The sequence below is a fragment of the Narcine bancroftii genome, unplaced genomic scaffold, assembly GCF_036971445.1.
Source record: "Narcine bancroftii isolate sNarBan1 unplaced genomic scaffold, sNarBan1.hap1 Scaffold_158, whole genome shotgun sequence".
NCBI classification, from domain to species: Eukaryota; Metazoa; Chordata; class Chondrichthyes; order Torpediniformes; family Narcinidae; genus Narcine; species Narcine bancroftii.
This window is the reverse complement of record NW_027211893.1, coordinates 10,958,862-10,967,529: the sequence shown is the minus strand read 5'-3', so window position 1 is coordinate 10,967,529 and position 8,668 is coordinate 10,958,862.

Sequence of the window (8,668 nt, the reverse complement as noted above, 5' to 3'; positions counted from 1 at the left end):
CCCTGCCTCTGATTCCCCGCCTCTTATTCCCCATCTCTGATTCAACGCCTTTGATTCGCCACCTCTGATTCCCCATATCTGATTCCTCGCCTCTGTTTCCCCGCCTCTGATTCCCCGCCTCTGATTCCCCATATCTCATTCCCCGCCTCTGATTCCCCATCTCTGATTCCCGGACTCTGATTCCCCACCTCTGATTCCCAGCCTCTTATTCCCGGCATCTGATTCCAAGCCTCTGATTCCCTGCCTCTGATTCCGAACCTCTGATTCCCCACCTCTGATTCCCCATCTCGGATTCCGCACATCTGATTAACTGCCTCTGATTCCCCGACTCTGATCCCCACCTCTGATTCCCAAGCTCTGATTCCCAGACTCTGATTCCCAGGCTCTGATTCCCCGCCTCTGATTCCCCGCATCTGATTCCCTGCATCTGATTCCAAGCCTCTGATTCCCTGCCTCTGATTCCCAACCTCTGATTCCCCACCTCTGATTCCCCATATCTGATTCCCAGCCTCTGTTTCCCCGCCTCTGATTCCCCGCCTCTGTTTCCCCATATCTGATTCCCGGCCTCTGATTCCCGCCTCTGATTCCCCGCCTCTGATTCCCTGCCTCTGATTCCCCGCCTCTGATTCCCCGCCGCTGATTCCCTGCCTCTGATTTCCAACCTCTGATTCCCCACCTCTGATTCCCCGTGTTTGATTCCCCGCCTCTGTTTCCCCGCCACTGATTCCCCGCCTCTGATTCCCCAACTCTAATTCCCCGCCTCTGATTCCCCATATCTGATTCCCCGCCTCTGTTTCCCCGCCTCTGATTCCCCGCCCCTGTTTCCCCATATCTGATTCCCTGACTCTGATTCACCAACTTTGATTCCCAGCCTCTGATTCCCCAGCTCTGATTCCCCGCCTCTGATTCCCCGTGTTTGATTCCCTGCCTCTGATTCCCCGCCTCTGATTCCCCATCTCTGATTCACCGCCTTTGATTCGCCACCTCTGATTCCCCATATCTGATTCCCCACCTCTGTTTCCCTGCCTCTGATTCCCCAGCTCTGATTCCCCGCCTTTGATTCCCCCCGTCTGATTCCCAGCCTCTGAATCCCCGTGTCTGATTTCCTGCGTCTGATTCGCCGCCTCTGATTCCCCATCTCTGATTCACAGCCTCTGATTCCCCACCTCTGATTCCCCATCTCGGATTCCGCACATCTGATTAACTGCCTCTGATTCCCCGACTCTGATCCCCACCTCTGATTCCCAAGCTCTGATTCCCCGCCTCTGATTCCCCAACTCTGATTCCCCGCCTCTGATTCCCCAGCTCTGATTCCCCGCCTCTGATTCCCCGTGTTTGATTCCCTGCCTCTGATTCGCCGCCTCTTATTCCCCATCTCTGATTCACCGCCTTTGATTCGCCACCTCTGATTCCCCATATCTGATTCCTCGCCTCTGTTTCCCCGCCTCTGATTCCCCGCCTCTGATTCCCCATATCTCATTCCCCGCCTCTGATTCCCCATCTCTGATTCCCGGACTCTGATTCCCCACCTCTGATTCCCAGCCTCTTATTCCCGGCATCTGATTCCGGCCTCTGATTCCCGGCCTCTGATTCCATGCTTCTGATTCTGATTCCCTGCCTTTGATTCCCCATCTCTGATTCCGCACATCTGATTCCCTGCCTCTGATTCCCCATCTATGATTCCCCATATCTGATTCCCCGCCTCTGTTTTCCCGCCTCTGATTCCCCGCCTCTGTTTCCCAATATCTAAGTCCCCGCCTCTGATTCCCCAACTCTGATTCCCCACCTCTGATTCCCCAGCTCTGATTCCCCGCCTCTGATACCCTGCATCTGATTCCCTGCATCTGATTCCAAGCCTCTGATTCCCTGCCTCTGATTCCCAACCTCTGATTCCCCACCTCTGATTCCCCATATCTGATTCCCAGCCTCTGTTTCCCCGCCTCTGATTCCCCGCCTCTGTTTCCCCATATCTGATTCCCGGACTCTGATTCCCCGCCTCTGATTCCCTGCCTCTGATTCCCCATCTCCGATTCCGCACATCTGATTCCCTGCCTCTGATTCCCCGCCTCTGATTCCCCGCCTCTGATTCCATGCCTCTGATTCCCAACCTCTGATTCCCCACCTCTGATTCCCCGTGTTTGATTCCCCGCCTCTGTTTCCCCGCCTCTGATTCCCCGCCGCTGATTCCCCAACTCTAATTCCCCGCCTCTGATTCCCCATATCTGATTCCCTGCCTCTGTTTCCCCGCCTCTGATTCCCCGCCCCTGTTTCCCCATATCTGATTCCCTGCCTCTGATTCCCCAACTTTGATTCCCAGCCTCTTATTCCCCAGCTCTGATTCCCCGACTCTGATTCCCCGTGTTTGATTCCCTGCCTCCGATTCCCGGCCTCTGATTCCCCATCTCTGATTCACCGCCTTTGATTCGCCACCTCTGATTCCCCATATCTGATTCCCCGCCTCTGTTTCGCCGCCTCTGATTCCCCGCCTCTGATTCCCCATATCTCATTCCCCGCCTCTGAATCCCCATCTCTGATTCCCGGACTCTGAATCCCCATCTCTGATTCCCGGACTCTGATTCCACACCTCTGATTCCCGGCCTCTTATTCCCAGCATCTGATTCCCGGCCTCTGATTCCCGGCCTCTGATTCCCCGCTTCTGATTCTGATTCGCTGCCTCTGATTCCCCATCTCTGATTCTGCACATCTGATTCCCTGCCTCTGATTCCCCACCTCTGATTCCCCATATCTGATTTCCCGCCTCTGTTTCCCCACCTCTGATTCCCCGCCTCTGTTTCCCCATATCTAATTCCCAACCTCTGATGCCCCAACTCTGATTCCCTGCCTCTGATTCCCCGCGTTCTATTCCCTGCCTCTGATTCCCCGCCTGTGATTCCCCATCTCTGATTCACCACCTCTGATTCCCCACCTCTGATTCCCCATATCTAATTCCCCGCCTCTGTTTGCCCGCCTCTGATTCCACGCCTCTGTTTCCCCATATCTGATTCCCCGCCTCTGAATCCCCAACTCTGATTCCCTGCCTCTGATTCCCCAGCTCTGATTCCCCGCCTTTGATTCCCCCCGTCTGATTCACAGCCTCTGAATCCCCGTGTCTGATTTCCTGCATCTGATTCCCCGCCTCTGATTCCCCATCTCTGATTCACAGCCTCTGATTCCCCACCTCTGATTCCCCATCTCGGATTCCGCACATCTGATTAACTGCCTCTGATTCCCCGACTCTGACCCCCACCTCTGATTCCCAAGCTCTGATTCCCCGCCTCTGATTCCCCAACTCTGATTCCCTGCCTCTGATTCCCCAGCTCTGATTCCCCGCCTCTGATTCCCCGTGTTTGATTCCCTGCCTCTGATTCCCCGCCTCTTATTCCCCATCTCTGATTCAACGCCTTTGATTCGCCACCTCTGATTCCCCATATCTGATTCCTCGCCTCTGTTTCCCCGCCTCTGATTCCCCGCCTCTGATTCCCCATATCTCATTCCCCGCCTCTGATTCCCCATCTCTGATTCCCGGACTCTGATTCCCCACCTCTGATTCCCAGCCTCTTATTCCCGGCATCTGATTCCAAGCCTCTGATTCCCTGCCTCTGATTCCGAACCTCTGATTCCCCACCTCTGATTCCCCATCTCGGATTCCGCACATCTGATTAACTGCCTCTGATTCCCCGACTCTGATCCCCACCTCTGATTCCCAAGCTCTGATTCCCAGACTCTGATTCCCAGGCTCTGATTCCCCGCCTCTGATTCCCCGCATCTGATTCCCTGCATCTGATTCCAAGCCTCTGATTCCCTGCCTCTGATTCCCAACCTCTGATTCCCCACCTCTGATTCCCCATATCTGATTCCCAGCCTCTGTTTCCCCGCCTCTGATTCCCCGCCTCTGTTTCCCCATATCTGATTCCCGGCCTCTGATTCCCGCCTCTGATTCCCCGCCTCTGATTCCCTGCCTCTGATTCCCCGCCTCTGATTCCCCGCCGCTGATTCCCTGCCTCTGATTTCCAACCTCTGATTCCCCACCTCTGATTCCCCGTGTTTGATTCCCCGCCTCTGTTTCCCCGCCACTGATTCCCCGCCTCTGATTCCCCAACTCTAATTCCCCGCCTCTGATTCCCCATATCTGATTCCCCGCCTCTGTTTCCCCGCCTCTGATTCCCCGCCCCTGTTTCCCCATATCTGATTCCCTGACTCTGATTCACCAACTTTGATTCCCAGCCTCTGATTCCCCAGCTCTGATTCCCCGCCTCTGATTCCCCGTGTTTGATTCCCTGCCTCTGATTCCCCGCCTCTGATTCCCCATCTCTGATTCACCGCCTTTGATTCGCCACCTCTGATTCCCCATATCTGATTCCCCACCTCTGTTTCCCCGCCTCTGATTCCCCGCCTCTGATTCTCCATATCTCATTCCCCGCCTCTGACTCCCCATCTCTGATTCCCGGACTCTGATTCCCCACCTCTGATTCCCGGCCTCTTATTCCCAGCATCTGATTCCAGGCCTCTGATTCCCGGCCTCTGACTCCCCGCTTCTGATTCTGATTCCCTGCCTCTGATTCCCCATCTCTGATTCCGCACATCTGATTACCTGCCTCTGATTCCCCACCTCTGATTCCCCATATCTGATTCCCCGCCTCTGTTTCCACGCCTCTGATTCCCCGCCTCTGTTTCCCCATATCTAATTCCCCACCTCTGATGCCCCAACTCTGATTCCCCGCCTCTGATTCCCCAGCTCCGATTCCCCGCCTCTGATTCCCTGCATCCGATTCCCCATATCTGATTCCCCGCCTCTGTTTCCCCGCCCCTGATTCCCCGCCTCTGTTTCCCCATATCTGATTATCCGCCTCTGATTCCCAACTATGATTCCCCGCCTCTGAATCCCCGCGTCTGATTCCCTGCCTCTGCTTCCCCGCCTCTGATTCCCCAACTCTGATTCCCCGCCTCTGATTCCCCAGCTCTGATTCCCCGCCTCTGATTCCCCGTGTTTGATTCCCTGCCTCTGATTCCCGGCCTCTGATTCCCCATCTCTGATTCACCGCCTTTGATTCGCCACCTCTGATTCCCCATATCTGATTCCCCGCATCTGTTTCCCCGCCTCTGATTCCCCGCCTCTGATTCCCCATATCTGATTCCCCGCCTCTGTTTCCACGCCTCTGATTCCCTGCCCTTGTTTGCCCATATCTGATTCCCTGCCTCTGAATCCCCAACTCTGATTCCCTGCCTCTGATTCCCCAGCTCTGATTCCCCGCCTTTGATTCCCCCCGTCTGAATCCCAGCTTCTGAATCCCCGTGTCTGATTTCCTGCCTCTGATTCCCCACCTCTGATTCCCCATCTCTGATTCACAGCCTCTGATTCCCCACCTCTGATTCCCCATCTCTGATTCCGCACATCTGATTCCCTGCCTCTGATTCCCCGACTCTGATCCCCACCTCTGATTCCCAACCTCTGATTCCCCACCTCTGAATCCCCATATCTGATTCCCTGCCTCTGATTCCCCGCCTCTGATTCCCTGCCTCTGATTCCCCGCCTCTGATTCCCCAGCTCTGATTCCCCGCCTCTGAATCCACAACTCTGATTCCCAGCCTCTGATTCCCTGCCTCTGATTCCCTGCCTCTGATTCCCAACCTCTGATTCCCCACCTCTGAGTCCCCATATCTGTTTCCCCGCCTCTGTTTCCCCGCCTCTGATTTCCCGCCTCTGATTCCCAGGCTCTGATTCTCCGCCTCTGATTCCCCGCCTCTGGTTCCCCGCCTCTGATTCGCTGCCTCTGATTCCCCATCTCTGATTCCGCACATCTGATTCCCTGCCTCTGATTCCCCGCGTCTGACTCCCCGCCTCTGATTCCCTGCCTCTGTTTCCCAACCTCTGATTCCCCACCTCTGATTCCCCATATCTGATTCCCCACCTCTGTTTCCCTGCCTCTGATTCCCCACCTCTCTTTCCCCATATCTGATATCCCGCCTCTGATTCCCCAACTCTGATACACCGCCTCTGATTCCCCAGCTCTGATTCCCCAACTCTGATTCCCCGTGTTTGATTCCCTGCCTCTGATTCCCCGCCTCTGATTCCCCATCTCTGATTCACCGCCTTTCATTCGCCACCTCTGATTCCCCATATCAGATTCCCCGCCTCTGTTTCCCCGCCTCTGATTCCCCGCCTCTGTTTCACCATATCTGATTCCCCACCTCTGATTCCCCATATCTGATTCCCCGCCTCTCTTTCCGCGCCTCTGATTCCCCGCCTCTGATTCCCCATATCTGATTCCCCGCCTCTGATTCCCCAACTCTGATTCCCCACCTCTGATTCCCCAGCTCTGTTTCCCCACCTCTGATTCCCCGCCTCTGTTTCCCCATATCTAATTCCCCGCCTCTGATTCCCAAACTCTGATTCCCCGACTCTGATTCCCCAGCTCTGATTCCCCGCCTCAGATTCCCCACATCTGATTCCCTGCCTCTGATTCCCTGCCTCCGATTCCCTGCCTCTGATTCCCAACCTCTGATTCCCCACCTCTGATTCCCCATATCTGATTCCCTGCCTCTGATTCCCCGCCTCTGATTCCCTGCCTCTGATTCCCCGCCTCTGATTCCCCAGCTCTGATTTCCCGCCTCTGAATCCCCAACTCTGATTCCCTGCCTCTGATTCCCCAGCTCTGATTCCCCGCCTCTGATTCCCCAGCTCTGATTCCCTGCCTCTGATTTCCCGCCTGTTATTCCCCATCTCTGATTCACAACCTCTGATTCCCCATATCTGATTCCCCGCCTCTGTTTGCCCGCCTCTAATTCCCCACCTCTGTTTCCCCATATCTGATTCCCCGCCTCTGAATCCCGCCTCTGGTTCCCCGCCTCTGATTCGCTGCCTCTGATTCCCCATCTCTGATTCCGCACATCTGATACCCTGCCTCTGATTCCCCGCCTCTGACTCCCGCCTCTGATTCCCTGCCTCTGTTTCCCAACCTCTGATTCCCCATATCTGATTCCCCACCTCTGAATCCCCGCCTCTGGTTCCCCGCCTCTGATTTGCTGCCTCTGATTCCCCATCTCTGATTCCGCACATCTGATTCCCTGCCTCTGATTCCCCGCCTCTGATTCCCCATCTCTGATTCCCCGCCTCTGAATCCCCGTGTCTGATACACAGCCTCTGATACCCCGCCCCTGATTCCCCACATCTGATACCCCATATCTGATACCCCGCCTCTGTTTCTGTGCCTCTGATTCCCCGCCTCTGATTCCCCGCCTCTGTTTCCCCAACTCTGATACCCAGCCTCTGATTCCCCAGCTCTGATTCCCCACCTCTGATTCCCCGTGTTTGATTCCCTGCCTCTGATTCCCCGCCTCTGATTCCCCATCTCTGATTCACCGCCTTTCATTCGCCACCTCTGATTCCCCATATCAGATTCCCAGCCTCTGTTACCCCGCCTCTGATTCCCCACCTCTGTTTCCCCATATCTGATTCCCCACCTCTGATTCCCCATATCTGATTCCCCGCCTCTCTTTCCGCGCCTCTGATTCCCTGCCTCTGATTCCCCATATCTGATTCCCCGCCTCTGATTCCCCAACTCTGATTCCACACCTCTGATTCCCCAGCTCTCTTTCCCCACCTCTGATTCCCCGCCTCTGTTTCCCCATATCTAATTCCCCGCCTCTGATTCCCAAACTCTGATTCCCCGACTCTGATTCCCCAGCTCTGATTCCCCGCCTCTGATTCCCCACATCTGATTCCCTGCCTCTGATTCCCTGCCTCCGATTCCCTGCCTCTGATTCCCCATCTCTGATTCACCGCCTTTGATTCGCAACCTCTGATTCCCCATATCTGATTCCCCGCCTCTGTTTCCCCGCCTCTGATTCCCCGCCTCTGATTCCCCATATGTCATTCCCCGCCTCTAAATCCCCATCTCTGATTCCCGGACTCTTATTCCCGGCATCTGATTCCGGCCTCTGATTCCCGGCCTCTGATTCCCTGCTTCTGATTCTGATTCCCCGCCTCTGATTCCCCATCTCTGATTCACCGCCTTTCATTCGCCACCTCTGATTCCCCATATCAGATTCCCAGCCTCTGTTACCCCGCCTCTGATTCCCCGCCTCTGTTTCCCCATATCTGATTCCCCACCTCTGATTCCCCATATCTGATTCCCCGCCTCTCTTTCCGCGCCTCTGATTCCCTGCCTCTGATTCCCCATATCTGATTCCCCGCCTCTGATTCCCCAACTCTGATTCCACACCTCTGATTCCCCAGCTCTGTTTCCCCACCTCTGATTCCCCGCCTCTGTTTCCCCATATCTAATTCCCCGCCTCTGATTCCCAAACTCTGATTCCCCGACTCTGATTCCCCAGCTCTGATTCCCCGCCTCTGATTCCCCACATCTGATTCCCTGCCTCTGATTCCCTGCCTCCGATTCCCTGCCTCTGATTCCCCATCTCTGATTCACCGCCTTTGATTCGCAACCTCTGATTCCCCATATCTGATTCCCCGCCTCTGTTTCCCCGCCTCTGATTCCCCGTCTCTCTTTCCCCATATCTGATCCCCCCCTCTATTTGCCCGCCTCTGATTCCCCGCCTCTGTTTCCCCATATCTGATTCCCCGCCTCTGAATCCCCAACTCTGATTCCCTGCCTCTAATTTCCCATGTCTGATTCCCCGCCTCTGATTCCCCGCGTCTGATTACCGG